At 35.2% G+C, this 18,560-nt stretch overlaps 1 long non-coding RNA gene across 2 annotated transcripts; it reads right to left on the reverse strand.

Annotated features, from left to right (window-relative positions):
• Nucleotides 1-3,655: 3,655 nt before the first annotated feature.
• Nucleotides 3,656-6,875, reverse strand: LOC107895936 (uncharacterized). Of its 2 annotated transcripts, XR_001683523.2 has the most exons (7): nucleotides 6,727-6,875; nucleotides 6,540-6,582; nucleotides 4,678-4,710; nucleotides 4,116-4,187; nucleotides 3,933-4,004; nucleotides 3,782-3,850; nucleotides 3,656-3,689 (listed from the first exon to the last, which is right to left on the reverse strand). It is a non-coding gene; the product is annotated as an uncharacterized lncRNA (long non-coding RNA). The 2 variants fall into 2 exon arrangements; XR_001683524.2 differs by lacking the exon at nucleotides 3,933-4,004 and having other exon boundaries at nucleotides 6,727-6,850.
• Nucleotides 6,876-18,560: the final 11,685 nt, after the last annotated feature.

Below are 18,560 nucleotides of genomic sequence, written 5' to 3' on the forward strand. Positions count from 1 at the left end.
AAATGTTGTGCTCCCAATAAGGCAACTCAAAAAAAATACTCCTTTTCTTCTACAACTCCGCCTCATTAGGATCATCCTCTTCGTCAGATTCATCATCAGATTCATCCCTTGATCTTCTCCTTGTTTGCGTGATAGGTGGTTGATTCATCTTCCCGTAACTAAAGTTGATATCTTTTAACATAAACAAGATTTCAGATCCAACGGTCTGCTCAGGAGCTCCTCTGTACTCTTCAGTACCGTCAAATAGAGTCCTCTGAAATCTAAATTTATGATTTTCATCTAACCACCGACGATGGCCCATGTAAGAGAACTTCTACGCATTATACAACCACTTCGAACAAGTTTGCGCAGCACAACAAGGACATGCATAACGTCCTTTAGTACTCCAACCTGATAAATTAGCATAAGCCGGGAAATCATTAATTGTCCACAATAAAGCTGCACGTAAATTAAAGTTCTCCGTTCTCAATACATCGTATGTCTCAACACCCGACCATAATTGTTTTAACTCTTCAATAAGTGGCTGCAAATAGATGTCAATATCATTTCCGGGACCTTTCTCTCCAGGGATAATCATTGATAAAATAAATGAAGATTGCTTCATGCAAATCCATGGAGGCAAATTGTAAGGAACAAGCACTACAGGCCAAGTACTATACGAAGTACTCATGATTTTAAATGGATTAAATCCATCAGCTGCTAGCCCAAGCCTCACATTCCGAGGATCGCTTGCAAAGCTTGGAAATTTACTGTCAAATGATTTCCAAGCTAAAGAATCCGCAGGATGTCTTAATAATCCATCATCGGTCCGTTGATCATTATGCCACCTCATAGATTCGGCTATCTTTAAGGACATGAAAAGCCTTTGAAGTCTTGGTATCAGGGGAAAATATCGCAAGACCTTGACTGGCTTCTTTCTTAACTGTGCCCCACCTTCATCCGTATTCACATCTTCTGTATTACTATTCATCCAACGAGACTTACCGCAAACATGACAAGATTGTTGGTTTTTCTGATCACCCCAGTACAACATGCAGTCATTTGGGCAACTATAAATTTTATCGTACCCAAGGCCCAAATCTTTTATTAGTCTCTTCATATCCTGACAAGACTGGGGAATTTTTGCAAACGGAAACATGTCTCTTAGAAACTCTAGCAGCATTGTAAAAGAGTTTCCGGTCCACCCTCCTAAACATTTTAAGTGAAATAGACGAATGCAGAAGGACAATTTCGAATATTTTGATCCCTCGTAAAGTTCTTCATTCATTTTATTAAGTAAATTGTAGAACTTAGCCGCTTCTTCATTTGGTTCTTCATTAGGTGCACTTGTTCCCGTTTCGCAAAAAACATTTCCAGTAATATTACAATCCTCAGATATAATAAAGTCAGGTGGAAACGATTGCTCACCATGACTACGCATATTAAATGCATCCCGCAACATATCTTCCATGTCATCTTGTCTAACATACTGATGGTAATCAGTATCAGGATAAGTCGGATTAATCGTTGAAGAAGTTCCACTAGATGTACACTCTCCATGGAAAATCCATTTTTTATACCCCCGAATAAAGCCATCAACAATTAGATGTTCGTAGACAACTTTACGAAAATGCCAGTAGATGTTGCCACACTTCTTACATGGGCAAAGAATCATATTCTCTTGGCTTGCATTTTGAAATGCAAAATTTAGAAAAGTTTGTACTCCATTTTGATAGGCATTGCTTACCCTTGACAATTTCATCCAACTCCTATCCATTTTGTAGTTCTTGAAATCTAAAGTTCACAACATATTACAGTTACTTAAATGTTCTCAATTGATTTAAATCATATCATTATACTAAATATCAAGTCTCTAATGGGTATAAACTAATTCAGGCAAGTTGCGAGATTTTCAACTATAGATTTATGTATTATGTAAGTTAAGTAAATTTCGTAAACTAGTTATGTATGATATGATATATATTTAAGTATTATGTAAGTTATGTAAGTTATGATATGATATATATTTATGTAAATTATATATTTATCTAAGTTATATAAGTTATGTAAGTTATGTAAATTATGATATAAAATATATTTAAGTATTATGTAAGTTATGTAAGTTATATATTTATCTAAGTTATATAAGTTATGTACGTTTTGTAAGTTATATAAATTATGATATCAAATATATTTATGTATTATGTAAGTTTTTATTTCACGATGTGGAAAATCACATGGATAATACATATCAAGTATCAAGTATCTACAGGTAAGTAGCGGGATTAAATAATATTTAATTAAATAATATTTATAAAAATTATTTTAATTAAGTAATATACATGTCGTTCGTTTTTATTTGACAAATCACATGTGCAGTTAAAATAGTCCACACTTAATTTAATTTATGTTTTACAAGTCATCTTTTCTTAAGTACATATTAAAGCACTGTGTGGACATCCGTATTTAGCTTAAAAGCTATGATTTAGTTTGAATAAAAAGTTTAACTTAAATGGTAAAACGGACGATAATATTTGTGATAAAACAGAGAATTTTTAAGATTCATCATACGCGGCGTTGTTACACCTAGGGAGGATCCATTATATCTTGCAGCTCGATATAAGGCAACCCGTCAGGTTTCCAGCGTATATACTTTGAATCTTTAAAATATTTAAAATAAGGTTGGAGAGAAGGTCAACCATTGTTGTAATTTTGATAAAAATTAGTTATAACTTTTAAAGACATTTAAAAATATTAAATATTAAAATCAAACATTATTAATGCAAAAAAATAGTAATTTGAATATAATAATATAAAAAAAGAATCGTAGTTTAATTTTTATAAGTAAATTGGAAATAAATATTCAATAGTAAATGAGCTCGATAGAACTTTTTTCAAGTCTTTTTGAATTTTTTAAGATCCATCATATGTGACGTTGTTACACCTAGGGAGGATCCATTATATCTTGCAGCTCGATATAAGGCAACCCGTCAGGTTTCCAGCCTATATACTTTGAATCTTTAAAATATTTAAAATAAGGTTGGAGAGAAGGTCAGCCATTGTTGTAATTTGATAAAAATTAGTTATAACTTTTAAAGACATTTAAAAGTATTAAATATTAAAATCAAACATTATTAATGCAAAAATTAGTAATTTGAATATAATAATATAAAAAAGAATCGTAGTTTAATTTTTATAAGTAAATTGGAAATAAATATTCAATAGTAAATGAGCTCGATAGAACTTTTTTCAAGTCTTTTTGAATTTTTTAAGATTCATCATACGTGGCGTTGTTACACCTAGGGAGGATCCATTATATCTTCCAGCTCGATATAAGGCAACCCGTCAGGTTTCCAGCCTATATACTTTGAATCTTTAAAATATTTAAAATAAGGCTGGAGAGAAGGTCATCCATTGCTGTAATTTTAATGGACAAGCAAGCTACACGGTAATAAAATTAATTCATACTTATTCATACTTAAGCTGAATCAAATAATAATTAAGTTGAACCAAATATTTAAAATTAATTTGGTAACAAAATAGTTCTACTCCAAACAGAACTAGCAATTAAATCTTTACAAAATCACAACCCCAAAATATTAATTTTTCCAAAATCATCATGATAAAACTATTATTGATTAGAATTTTGAAATAAAACGTACCTTAATAAAACGTACCTGGTCTACTCCACTCTCACCAGCAAACAGAGGCTGGAGTCAAAAAAGTAATATTTGTTAAGTAATTTAAAGTGAAAATGCATAGAAATAAGGAAAAAAAATTTAGCAACGAAACCTATACGTACCTAGAACAAATGTCAATGGCTGTGGTGTATTTAGTTGCACCAAATATTAATTCAGGTGCTCGATAGTACCTAGAACAGATGTAAGATTATAAGAGTAGCACCAAATATATTTCAGTTTAAGCAAATATAAAAACTTTATCTATATCAGTACCAAATATTAATTCGAAGATTAAATGGCAGCTTCAGTTGAACCAATAGTTGCAAGAGGAGCAGGAAGCAGTAACTGAAATACATACAACATTAATTCACTAATACAGACACATGTAAGATTATAAGAGTAGCACCAAATATATTTCAGTTTAAGCAAATATGAAAACTTTATCTATATCAGTACCAAATATTAATTCGAAGATTAAATGGCAGCTTCAGTTGAACCAATAGTTGCAGGAGGAGCAGGAAGCAGTAACTGAAACATATACAACATTAATTCACTAATATAGACACAAGGAACTATATCCTAAAAGTCAAAACACAAGGAATTAAAGTATATGTACCATATTTAGTATACAATATAATTTTACTTCATATATATTACTTCATATAATTATTATAGTAATAATTAAATTTATTAACAATCGTCATAGTACAAAAATAGGGAAGAAAAAATTAGGTGTTGGTTAAAAGCAGTCAAAAAAATATTTTTGTACAAAATTAATTCAAATACTAAGTAAATCTTGACAGAATAACCCAAACAGGAAGGAATTATATAACCAACCTGCAGTGTACAAGAAGTAACAGATAGGCATTTGATACTTGATAAGGATGCTAACAAACTGATACAAAAATTATCAATCTGAATGGCTGATCATTTTTTCAATTGCTCCCTGGAATGCATTGATTTATCAAATTAGATTCAATACACAGAACATAAATGTAAAATTAATTAATAATAAAACTTGCGTCTCAGAAACAGATACAGAAGAATGACCCTGAAAATGTTTAAAAATTAAATGTCAACAAAATCCAACTGATTTGTACCAAAATAGATCATCTTCAAACTACAACCATCTAAATTGAAAATTGATATAAGGCATAATGTGAGTAATCCTTAGTAAAACTTCATGTCAGTTTTGCGATATAATTCAGTCAAAATAAACTTCTCAGCCCAAAAATATGCAGCAGTTGTTGCAAATGTTTTTACATTACGTATATTTATAATCCAGTCAAAATAAACTTCATGTCAGTTTTCCTAGATATAGAAAAAGGGATAGAAATGACATCCATATTTAGACATAAGTAAAAGTTTACAAGCTGCAGTGTTTGCAAAAGCTAATCATGAAAATATTGGTCAACAGATTGTTGCAGCACATCAAAATCTTGTTGTAAAAGATTGTTGATATTAGCAAGAAGTAAACTTTGGCCTCTAGCCTTAACAAGTGATGTGATAAGAGAAGTTTCCAACCTAAGTTAAGTGTTAAAAAAATATATATATAATAGGAAAAAGAAAATGGGGGAAGCAAATGTTTTAGTCGTTCACATCTGAGCCTAAGAATCAAAAGAAGTTTATAAGAAGAAACTCATTGACAGACATTACAGACAATAGGCTAAAAACAAACAGATCTGATAATATATTTTCATCAAACATTGATAATCATATATATTTATATGTTTAAATATTTTGAATTTGGTATTTTTATTTCAATTCAGGGTTGATTTTGAGGTAACTTGGGTAATTTTTTAAAGTATGTTATGTTAATGTTAAAAGTAACTTTTTGTTATTAAACTGTGTACAAACTTTGAATCTATTCATATATATATCCCACATTCCTAATCATTACATAGTAAAAAAGAAAAATGAGATTCTATTCCCAATAAACACATTTACTTAATTTTATTGAAATAAATAAAATAATTAAATCTATTTTTACACGAGTATACAAAAAGTAAAATATATATACATATGATTTCCAGTAAAATTAATTTGATGTTAGAGTTGCTTTGTAGCTTCTTCAAGTATCCCTTTAGATCTTATACTAATAGAAAGTTGAATCAGAACTTTTTTCCACATCTGTCCAGTTATGCTTATGTTAATATGTGAAATTCAGATGATACTAATGTCTTACAAGTTGTATCCCATGATGCATGATGCTATCTATATCATAAAACACATGGTGTCACTTCATCCAAATAGCTGCTTCTTAAACTAGGTTTGCATGCAGTTAGTGAATAAACAGCAAATTATTGAGGGAAGAAGAATAGTATCTCTTTAAATGCCATAGCATAAAGAATGGGCACATCAAGAAACAATACCATGAAACCAACATTTGAAGAATCATGTTTAAATCTAAGCCTCACTGACACACAAGTATACCGTACTAGATTTAACCAATTTTTTTAAAATCACAATGATACCAATACAAATATGTCATAATAATCACAAAGTTTAGAATCAAATTTTTACAGTGCAGCACAAACAAACTAAAAACTGGAATAATCTAAATTACAACTGAGTAATTGAACTAAAACTTGCAACTCATAGTGGGATTCAGATACCCTATATACTGAATTTTGAATCTAGATACTTAAAACTCAAACCTCCTCTCTTACCAACTGTGCTAAGACTTTCATTAATGGAGATTTAACAACTGACATCAAAATTTATATAAAACAATTAATTAATATTACACAACCAAAACATGACTACCTAGACGATGAGTAGATCAAGGGGGCAAAAACAAAAGAAAGCATCTCAAAACTAGAAGCACCATTGACATAGTTAATTAAACAAGCATTTAGCAAGTTAGAAACATTCAAGTACCATCAGGCCGCATTAATCTTTTCCTTAACAGTGGGTTGTGGTCCTGTTCAAAACAATAATAAAATATTAGAAATATACAAGCTTGATAAGGTTTTGCCTATGTTAGCAAAATAAAACAAGGAGAGAAAGGAAGATTGAAACAAGAAAAGCAGAAAGACCCAGAAAGCAGGAAGACGTTAAAACATACCTTGTAAAATTTGGGTGTCATTGGGAATCCATGGAAAAAGCTAAATCCAAGAAGATGCCCCCACTCATCTATAGAGACAGTTGATTTGTTTCCTTTTAAAACTGAGAAGATGCGCCGGATATTGGGAAACTAGGGTAAAAATTTTGGGGGAGAAGAAGTTGGGGGAAATTTGGAGGAGAAGAAGTTGGGGGAAATTTGGTGGAAATCGGGGAAATTGACTTTGGCAGAGAGTAAAGCAATTTCGGGCCACACAGAAACGACGCCGTTTTAGTTAAAAAAATTTAGATTTTGTGGCGTTTTCATAAAACGCCGCTAATAAAAATAACAACAAAGTATAAAATGACAGCATTTTGCTTCCATGGATAATTGTGGTGTTTTTCAATAAAATGCCGGTAAATTTTAATATCATTTAGCCTTTATATTTTTATAATATTATTAATTAATCAAAATACTTAATATTATTAACACTAATTAATCAAAACTCTATACCTTAAACCATTAAACTATATCCCTATAACCTTAATCCCTAAAGTATATCCCTTAAACCCTAAACTATATCCCCTAACCATAAACCACAAAATAATAACCCCTAAGCCTTAACCACAAAATGTATAGATTAATCATAACCTTAAACTATATCTCTTGATCCTTAAACCATAAAATAATAACACTAATTAATCAATACTCTGAACCTTAAACCATTAAACTATATCCCCTACTACAGTACCGGCCTAAACTATATCCCCTAAACCTTAAACCATAAAATAAAAACCCCTAAGTATTAACCACTAACCCTTAACCCCTAACCCTTAAATCATAAACCCCAACCCTTAAACCATAATACATAAACCTTAAAATAGTAACTCATAAACTTTAAACCCTTAGTCATATAACCTAAATCGTAAACCCTAAAATTTTTAGTGGCATTTTACCAAAAGCGCCGCTAATGCTCTTATTTTTAGCGGCGTTTTACCAAAAGCGCTGCTAATGCTCTTATTTTTAGCGGCGTTTTACCAAAAGCACCGCTAATGCTCTTATTTTTAGCGGTGCTTTACCAAAAGCGCCGCTAATGCTCTTATTTTTAACGGCGTTTTACCAAAAGCGCCGCTATTGCTTCGATTTTTAGCGGCGTTTTACCAAAAGCGCCGCTAATGCTCTTATTTTTAGCGGCGTTTTACCAAAAGCGCCGCTATTGCTCTGTTTTTAGCGGCGTTTTTGGTAAAACGCTGCTATTGCTCTATGTTTTACAATTTTTTTGGCATTTTTTGATAAAATGCCGCTAAAAACGCCGCTAAAGACCTGTTTTCCTGTAGTGACTGCCCCAATTCCATTTCCAACTACATTAGAAGCCCCATCAAAATTTAGCTTCCAAGGAGAATCTTTAGTCGTTGCTATACACATTAACTCCTCATATGGAAAATCAAAGTTCAATGGCTCACAATCCTCTAGAGCCCTACTAGCCAAAAAGTCTGCTATTGCACTTCCTTTTATAGCCTTCTGACTTATGTAGACTATATCAAACTCTGAAAACAAAATTTGTCACCTTGCCATTCTCCCATTTAGAGCCGTTGACTCTATCACGTATTTTAATGGATCAAGTTTTGAGATAAGCCAAGTGGTATGGTATAGCATGTACTGTCTTAATCTCCAAGTTGTCCAAATCAGCGCACAGCACAACTTTTCAATCGGTGGATATCTCATCTCACAGTCAGTGAATTTCTTACTGAGATAATAAATTGCCTTCTCATTTTTCCCTAGCTCGTCATGCTGACCAAGCACACATCCCATAGAATTACTGAACACTGACAAGTACAGTATTAACGATTTATCTGGGCTAGGTGGATATAATACCGGAGCATTTAACAAATACTACTTGATCTTTTCAAAAGCATTCTGGCATTCCTCATCCCAAGTACCTTGATTGTGCTTTCTGAGGAGGCGAAAGATAAGATCATATTTCTCGGTTAGTTGTGAAATGAACCGAGCGATGTAATTCAACCTTCCTAAGAATCCTCGAACTTTTTTTTGAGTTTGTGGTGGAGGCGATTCTCGTATTGCTTTGACTTTGTCTGAATCAACTTCTATTCCCTTTTCACTGACTACGAAACCTAATACCTAGAGTAACAGACATGTTTCGAGAATTACTCTGAAAAATTTCTAAAGACTACAAGAAGGTCTTCCAAAGTCCAATTGTTCAGAGAGCTCCCCGGTTCGCAAGGGCGAATGCCCTCGAAGCTTTCTTGCTCCCATCCCTCATTGTGTACAACATTAATCTGATGACTTTCTTTTATCAGTAACCCTCCTGTCTTAAAGGATTTGGATATAGGTGGGAATGTCATTGGTTCCCACTCCACTTCTCCTCTGTTCAAGCGCGCTTTTCTTCTCGCTTGGCACTTCTCAATCTCTTGCCTCTTCTACTTATGGTCTGGCTTGAAGCCCAAACCAAAACGATCTTTCTTCTCAATCAGTTTTGGGATTTGAACCCCTTCTTGTAACTGTCTTCTTAGTCATTTTCCTGGCAAAGCCCCTTTCCCCATCATCATTTGCAGGGCCATCCTTGTGGCTCTAGACATTTTGGGTACGAGCACCTCACTTCCCTCCAAAATGAAGGTTGCATTGATTATTTCTAAAGAGCGGAAAGAACACTCAATAGCCTCTTCATTTACCTCGACATAAGAGGCTTTGCCAGTGACTGCTGCTATAATATCCTCCTCTGCATTGATGGTTACTAACCGTCCATCTGTCACTAACTTTAATTTTTGGTGCAATAAGGAGGGCACCGCTCCTGCCGAGTGTATCCATGGTCTCTCCAATAAACAATTATAGGAGGGCTTGATATCCATCACCAAGAAATCAACTTCATATGTATTTGGCCCAATTTCCAAAGGAATGTCAATTCGTCCCATCACTTTCCTTTTGGTTCCATCGAAGGCTCTTACTACATTGTGACATGTTTTCATATGCGAACTGTCAATGGATAATTTGTTCAATGTGGATAATGGAAGGACGTTCAAAGCCAGCCCATTATCAATGAGTACACTTGGAAGCATGTATCCCTTGCACCGAGTAGTGATGTGCAAGGCCTTGGTTGACCCTATGCCCCTAGGTGAAATTTCATCATCATTAAAGTAGATGAAATTGTCAGCATTGATGTTATTCACCAACCGGTCCAACTTGTTAACGGATATGTCGTGGGTGACGTATGTTTCGTTAAGTACCTTTAACAATGCATCCTAATGCACCTCAGAACTCAGAAGTAGGGCTAATACTGATATACGCGCCGGTTGCTTACGCAACTGCTCGACCACACTATACTCACTATGCTTAAGGAACTTTAGAAACTCCTTAGCCTCCTCCTTCTTTACCAGCTCCTTGCCAGGTACTTCAACCTCTTTCTTCCCAACGTCAACATCCTCTGTTTTCGTGGGATCCACTCTGATGCCCCACATCATAACGCTTCCCACTTCATGTATGAGAACCTTCATTTTGCACACCCCTAGACGCACTGGCTATGCTCTCCCCCTCAGGTACTGTTACACTGCAGCCATAGCTCCATGGCACTCTCCTGTCATCCTTGTAAGGGAAAGGAGTGGGTTTGTGGATGACGACATTGGGTTCGGTTTGTGCCCCTACTTCATCATTTCCTGGCAAGGAAATAATAATTCTTGGTCGGTTGATTCCTCGTCGTTCATTTTCCAACACACATATTTGTCTTTTGCAAAAACTACCCTAAAAAATCTGTAGCTCTTTGTTAACCATAAGGCCTTGCACCATGGCCTTGAACTCCTCACAATTTTGGATCATATGACCCATCTCTCCATGGAATTCACAATAGTTCCCCATTCTTTCTCTACCTTTTCCAGAGGTCAACATTCATCTCCTCACCATCTCCTCCCATATTACTTTCATGGGAGTCTTCACCTTAGCAACATCTTCCTTGATTCTTCCTTCCTTGGTTTCATCAATGGCATTCACTCTTTGATTGCCATGATCTGGTAATGGACTTTCGGCATTAGGGGTACTGTCGAATTTCACAACCCCCATCTTGATAAGCCTCTCCACGGCCTTCTTGAATCTGGTGCAGTTTTCAATCGAATGCCCCGGTATTCCCGTATGATATTCGCATTTAGCATTTGCATCATACCATTTGGGGTACGATGGCTATACTGGTTTCAAGTGAAAGGGAGCAATAGCATGTGCATCATATAAGCTTTGATAAAGCTCATGATACGTCATAGAGATAGGCGTGAATTGCATCCTTTCCGAATTCTATCTTGTGCCCGATTCCTGTCTTTGACTACTTTGTTGCTTGATCGCAGCTGCTTTGGGTTGACCAACTGTGATTGCCCTCGAGTTGAGACTATTCACCTCATTGTCCTTTCTTCCCTTGGGGCTGATCTTTTTGCCGTTTCTCCCTCAATTTTACCGCTCCTCATGGCGTTCTCAATCATCTCTCCTGCCATAACTATATCCACGAAACTTTTCGTGGTGCTTCCAATCATGTGAGTGATGAATGATGCCTTCAAAGTGTTGATAAACAACATGGTGGTCTCTTTTTCTAACAGTGGCGGTTGTACTTGCATTGCTACTTCCCTCCATCGTTGTGCGTATTGCCTAAAATTTTCATTAGGCTTTTTCTCCATATTATGAAGCGTGATCCTGTCCAGCATCATATCAGTCACATGGCTGTACTGTTGTATGAAGGCTTGCGCAAGATCTCTCCATGAACCGATTCTTGCATGGCTCAACTGATTGTATCACCTAGCCGCTGCTCCTACTAAGCTGTCTTGAAAACAATGGATCAATAGTTGATTATTGTTCACATACCCAGTCATTCCCCTACAAAACATTGTTATGTGTGCCTTTGGGCAAGTAGTCCCGTTGTACTTTTCAAACTCCGGCATCTTAAATTTGTGAGGAAGCACCAAGTCTGGGACCAAACTTAAGTCTTTGGCATCAATCCCATGATGATTGCCAGTGCCTTCCAAAACCCTAAATTTCTCTTCCAACCACTTGCAACGATCCTCCAACTATTTTGAGGATTCGGTTGCCATTTTTTCCCTCTCCATCATATCCAGATCAGGAGTGATAGAGTTGATCAGACTATCACCCAAATTATTTCTCAACCCAGATAGGAAATTTACGGGAATTCCAGCATCAACCGGCCTATGTTGAGGCCTTACAGTGACAGATGGCTTTCTAAGAGGTACCTCGGTTTGCAGTGGCACATGAGGCGGAGTAAAACCCGGAGGATGATCCTTACCCTCTTCGCCAGTGATAGCTATGAGGGTCTTCCCTTTATCAGTGGCCCTTAGAAGCTGAGTCATTTCTGCCATCATATTCCTCTGAGCCTTTAACATTTGTTCCTTCATGTCATTCTGCATCTTGGCCAACTGCTCTTGCAATTGGTCTTGCATATCTTTTTGCAACTGTTCGAACCTTTGATCCATACTCTTAGTTTTAGTGCTACTGCCGTAGGGATGTGTGATTTCCATATTTTCTTTTCTACCTCTCTTTCTCAAAAAGAAAACTTTAACTAATTAGAGTCTTTCTATAACTTTGAATGCATATGATGTGATATAATGCAAATGCATGAATGCAAAAAGGCATCGATCTCGATTCAATCTCATTTAGAAAACTTTATTTAGAAAAAGAATATCTTTACATATAAATGGATTATATATACGCCTTTGCCCTAATGCCCAAAGTTTTAACTTTATCTAATAAAAGGGCTAACTCTCGACCTTTATCAGACGCTGACTCATACATCATACTCAAAGCATCAGCTCGTACTGCTAAGTCTCGAACATATTCAGCAACCTCTCGGATCTGGGCTATAGCCTCCTCAATAATGTAATCCCTATCTCTGACTTGACCTTTAACTTGATGGAGCTCTTCTTTGAGACAATCTTCTTGAGCCTTGAGCTGCTCAATCCGAAGTTCACTATCATGCAATGCCACTTCCAAATCTTCAACCTTACTTTTTAGCTCCTCTAACTCGACCGTAGGATCATGGTTTCGGTGCCAACGAAGGGATCTTCCAAGCTCAGTTACCTTAGTCTTCAACCCTTTATTCTCTTTCTCTAATGCCAAATTCTGCGACCGCATCTCTTGGCACTTCCTCTCCCAATACCCGGCTCTAGCTTTTTCCTTTTGAACTTATTTCTGCCACTGTTCCGAAGACATTCCTAACCCTATTCACTTTAAAGATACTTGTGCCTTCTTATACTCCTATTTTAAATAATCTCGGTCTTCCTCAACCTTCCTCTTTTCTTTCCTAACCTTTTCAACCTCCTTCTTTTGCAGGTCGACATCTAGACTCAGGTACATCTTCTCCTCCTCAAGCTTTTCTATCTTTTATTCGAGTTCCAAATTCTTTCTCTTAAATTCTTGCTTCATGATATCAAGCTCCGAGGGTATCACTTGTAGATATTCCTCCATTGGTCGAACTTCCTCCATTTTTTCATAGGGACATTATCGTTAATCCTTCTACTCCTTCACTCGACATATTCCGGTGTCGTAGCAGGATTAATGGCCACCCTCTTCAACCGATAAGTCTTGTTCCAAGCACTAGAAACTTCGCTAACCTTCCTCTTGTAATCAGCTCCTCTGTATACAAACTCACTTTGAGCTAACCCCTAAGTCACTGTTACGAACTGTCTCAATCCATACTGCCTCAGCACGAGCAAAAGGGCATAACCAATGCACCCCAAATTCCCAATAGGGGAACCCAATCAAAGCTGCCACATCGATAAAGTATCTTACCATGAACCATCCATGGAGCTCTCCACTCAACATCCTCCGACTGAAGATTCCGAAGTAATGCTATCCAATTCTCCTCCGGCACATCCACTTTTCTAGACGAGGCAACTATATCTTTCATTGGGGAGTAGGTCTTAAAGAAAACTCGACAAACAATCCTATAAATCAACCGGAAGTGACTGTAGAACCAAGCCAAAAGTAACTGAGCACATCCTATAAACCTGCCTGCACCAGCCCTCCTACATACACCTAAGGACCTAAATGTTTCCGCCAAAATCGTAAGGACGAAAGTGACTGTTTTGCTGAGTCGATGAAAAAGATCCGTGGTTGCCTCTTTCACATATCCCAAAGCCCTAGGGAAGACCATCAGTCCATACAAACTTAAGGCAAAAATGTCTACCTTCTTCGTCTCATCAGGGTGTGTTAAAATCAAATCTTTCAAAGCGTCCCACGAAATGCACTTGCACTCACCCTTCTCTTTAATTCTGGCCGTGACCTACTGCTCGCTCATCTCTTTAATGGCCATTAATTTCTTCCAAAAGGTAGGGACACAAGCAGCTCGAGAATAGATCCTATCACTCTGAAACCTGGGACAAAGAAGTAAGGCGGTGTACTCCTCCACGGTAGGTACCAAGTCTACTTCCCCAAAGGTGAAACAACTGTACGCCGGGTTCTAAAACTGAGCAAGGGCTCGGAATAAGTGCTCATTTACTTGAATATCGAGCAAGTAAGGTAAATCTCTGTAATTATCGTAGAATAACTACTTGATCTCATTGCCCTACTGATCTCAAATTTCCTTAAGCTCTTGGAGATTATTCTGTGTGACACTAATACGAGTATAATCTGACAGCTCTGACACATATCCCATAGTTATACTGTCTCCCTTTTCTAGTTAAGTTTGCTCTGACCATCTATGAACATCGGCGTTGCCCTCCACTCTATCAAGAAGTCCGTTCTCCATAATAAAACTTCCTAACTTAAAAACTGACCGTGAATCGATACCTTTGTAAATGCAAAATGACATGCAAACAAAAGAAAAGAAATAGTCAGTATCACATGATATCAATAAATCTCAATGATAGTTTATAAGGGTAATATCTAAAGTTTAATTCTAACTAAGCTGGGTTCTTACGGTTTTTCTATATGAGGTTAGTTCTAAAGTTTGAGGTACCCGAACCAGCAGATTCCTCGATTCTCACCCATTATAGGCTCATTTGAATCGAGTTCAGTTCAGGGGAATACATTTCCCTATAGCTACACGGAGATGAAAATCTCACGAAACCATAGGTACGAATGTATCCCGAAAGTGATCCACTATCCTACACGGAGGCGAAAACCTCACGAAGGCGTAGTTTCTCACTCCCACTTAAGGGTGTAACCACAACGGTCATGCAAATGCAATGCGTATCAGAATATAGCAACACATGCAATAATACAAACACATTTAATGCAAAGAGGATTAAATTTTAAAATTTTTAATTTTTGACATTAAGATAAGAGATAATCAATTACATGGCTTGACTCTCTTATTAGTCCTCAGCGGAGTCGCCAAGCTGTCGAAACCATTTTTAAATCGAGTTTTGGAAAATGGGAATCGACTTTAAGAAAACGGGAGTCGCCACCAATCTTTTTGGGTGTGATTGGGTCACCTTATAAGATGTTTTGTTTTAAAACATTAATTTTGGTCTACGAAAGTCGAGAAAACATATTCGGGATTCGATTACGTACAAGGAAGGGTTAGCACCCTCGTAACGCCCAAAAATTAGTACCTAATTGATTATCAAGTGTCTTTAATGTCAGAAATTAAAAAATTTAAGATGCAATCCTCTTTTAATATTTTTGATTTTGAAAATTAAGGTTCACTTGTATCAAATGAATCAAAATATTACATCCAATAAGTTAGGACACAATATTTTTAAGACATTTGACCCTAAGTTAGCCTTTTTGGAAATCCCTATATCAAAACAACAAAACGCCATATCCAGTAAGTTAGGACACAACGCCTTGAAATTCCGAAACAGTCGCTTGCACTTTGAAAACCTTAAAAATTTAGAAGGGTGCTTGACTATTCGAACTCAACAAGAAAAGTTGTAACCCAATAAGTTAGGGTACTACTTTTCTCGAAATTTTCAAACACCAAGCATTGCCTTTATTTTTTTTAAACTTTAGAGTCTCGTTTTTAAAATCGATACATGAAGGAGCATATTATCAATATAGAACATCATACAAGATAACATATTATCTTAATAGGCAAGTAAAAGCATGAACTTAAACAAATTTTAAACAACGAACATGGCAAATTTAAAGCATGTAAAACATACATACAAACATATACGACGTACATTAAAAATGAATAAGTAAGCATATAAACATATAAGGTATACTCTCTATATATATTTTTTTTTAAAAATAATAGACAAAAGATGATGCATGGCATACAATTTAACATAAACATGCCTAAAATAATACCAACATACATGTCAATTCTAAAATACAACTCTTAACAATAATTATAAATGATATGTAAGATTTAATCAACTAAACAATATCAAAATAAGAGAAATACAAAGACAAATAAGTAAAAAAAGTATAAAAAAATAAAAAAATAATTAGAAATAAGACATTTAAAAGTATAATATAAGAATGATAAAAGAGAACCCTTTTTTAAAAATACTTATATATAAATTATATTATAAGGTATAATAGCTATACATAAAAATGTACTAAGTATTAACATTACATTTATTTATAAGGTTTTGAAAATATATAATTAATAAAGAATAATGCATGCTTTATAATAAAATAAAGGTAATGTAAAGAAATATAGTATTACATATAGTGTATAACACAATTTACAAATAAAAATATATAATCATATAAATTATGAAAATATATAATACAATGTATATAATATAATATATAAAAAATATCATGAAATATAGTAAAATATAATATGTGATGAATATATAAATAGAATATAATATGATGAGGGATATATAAAATAATAATAATAATAAGTATTTTACATATAAAAATATAGTAATATAAACAATATATAAAACATATAAAAAACGGAATGAATATATATATATATATAACGAAATAAAAATTTTAAAAAAAAGTATAATAATAATCTAATGAATAATTTATATACTATTTATATTACTAATAGTTTTTTTAAAACAAAAAAAAATATAAAATAAAAAGGATTAAAATAGAATTTAATTAAGAAATCTGGGGGTTAATTTTTGAAATAATAAATATTCTGGGCCTGATTGAAATGCGCGTTAAATTTAGAGGACTCATTGGGCAATTTAGCCCTAATCCTAAAACGACGTCGTTTCTCAAATACCATTTTAAAACTACCGTGAGGACTAAATTGAAACAAAATTAAATCCTTAGGGCTAAATTTGAAATAAATAAAAATGGAATTATAAATATTAAAAATGCAAGAGGACCAATTGTGTAATTAACCCAATCCTTAAAAACACGCGGATCCCCCCGGGTAACCGGGTCAGCGCGCGGATCCTTAATCTAAAAACGATGCCATTTTAAGCTTATTAGGTTAAACCAAAACGACACCGTTTCGTTGGGGCTATATAAACCAAAAGTTAAGCCCAAAATTCATTTTACACTGGTTTTTAAAAACAAAAAGGTTTGAAACTCTCTGCAGATGGGAAGAGAGGGATTCTGATCTTCGGCCTTCGACCTCCGAGCAACTCAGGCTCGTGTGCCTCACGCGCCACCATACACGGTGATCGGAGGGTTAAACCCTCGCCCATTTCGATGCAGATTTCGGTATATCATCTCTCTTTCTTTATTTTTATCTGTAAACTAAGCAAACTACATGTAAAAATCATAAATAATAAAGTAGATCTGAAGAGGAAAATCACCTTTCTCAGAAAGAAAACTACTTTTTGTATATATCAGTAGTAAACTTTTACAACTGTTCGTAGAATCCTTGTGTACAAGTTTGAAGTTTCTCTCTATCCCTCATGTGTTTTTGCTCTCTGTGTTTGTGTGTAAAATCCCCTCCCTCTTTTGCAGATTTGAAGAAAGGCTTTATAGCCTTAGGCTATTATGTTTTAGGAAAGAAATCAAAGATTTCTTTCCTTTTTTGCCTTGGTTTTCTGTCTTTGCTTCCTCTTTTGTTCGCAGGTAATCCACGAGAATCTCGCTCAATCACTGATGTCTGCGCGTTGATGGAGCCAACGCCAGATTCCGGCGTGTCTTGAGCGTCGATAGTGGCGTGACATCTGATCATGACGCGCTTGGTGGCGTTGATTGGGCCATCGAATTTGCACGAGATGAAAGGTCGCGTCGCTTAGAGTGCCCGAAGCTTCCAGAATTTCATTACGGCGCTGAGTTCTCAGGAAACCCTAGGGTTTCCTTGCCTGTTTTTTGCTTTGGGCCTTTTGGGCCCCGTGTAAACCTAGGTCAAGGTGCTGGGTTTTTTTTTGGGTGTAAATGGGTCCAGTAAGCTTAAGTGGTTTGGATTTGGGCTTTAGCATTGTATTTAGGTGTTACCAGGTAGTACTTCTATATTGAATCAAAACATCTGGGCTTTGTAATTGGACTTTTAAATGGACATTTTAAATAAATAAATACTTATTTATTTAATTCTTTTATTCTGTTTTTAGCCGGTCAAATTTGGGCTGCTACAGGGAAATTATCCTATATTGTTGAAATGAATGTCTAATTGGGTTGTATGCTAAATAACCGGTAAGTTTACCTTCCTGTTATCTGGACTTACTAAGCATGTCAATGCTTACCCTATTTCATTTCCCCTGTTTTTCAGAACTTGCAGACTCGTGAAGATTGGAAGACGATTGGAGTATTGTCAACACTATCAACTTGTCTTGCCTTGGTATATAGATACTTTTATTTTGTTACAATGGCATGTATAGGTTTTTGGTTATTTTGTTAAATGTGTCATTTGGTTAGCCAATGTAAGGGTTTGAATGATATACCTATTCATTTTGTATATGGCCATAAGGCATGGCTCATTTTGATGTAGGATTCACTCAAAGCACTCAAAGTGTTTAAGGTTCAAATAATGTGCGCTTAACAAT

This window comes from Gossypium hirsutum, chromosome A10, assembly GCF_007990345.1.
Source record: "Gossypium hirsutum isolate 1008001.06 chromosome A10, Gossypium_hirsutum_v2.1, whole genome shotgun sequence".
Lineage (NCBI taxonomy): Eukaryota > Viridiplantae > Streptophyta > Magnoliopsida > Malvales > Malvaceae > Gossypium > Gossypium hirsutum.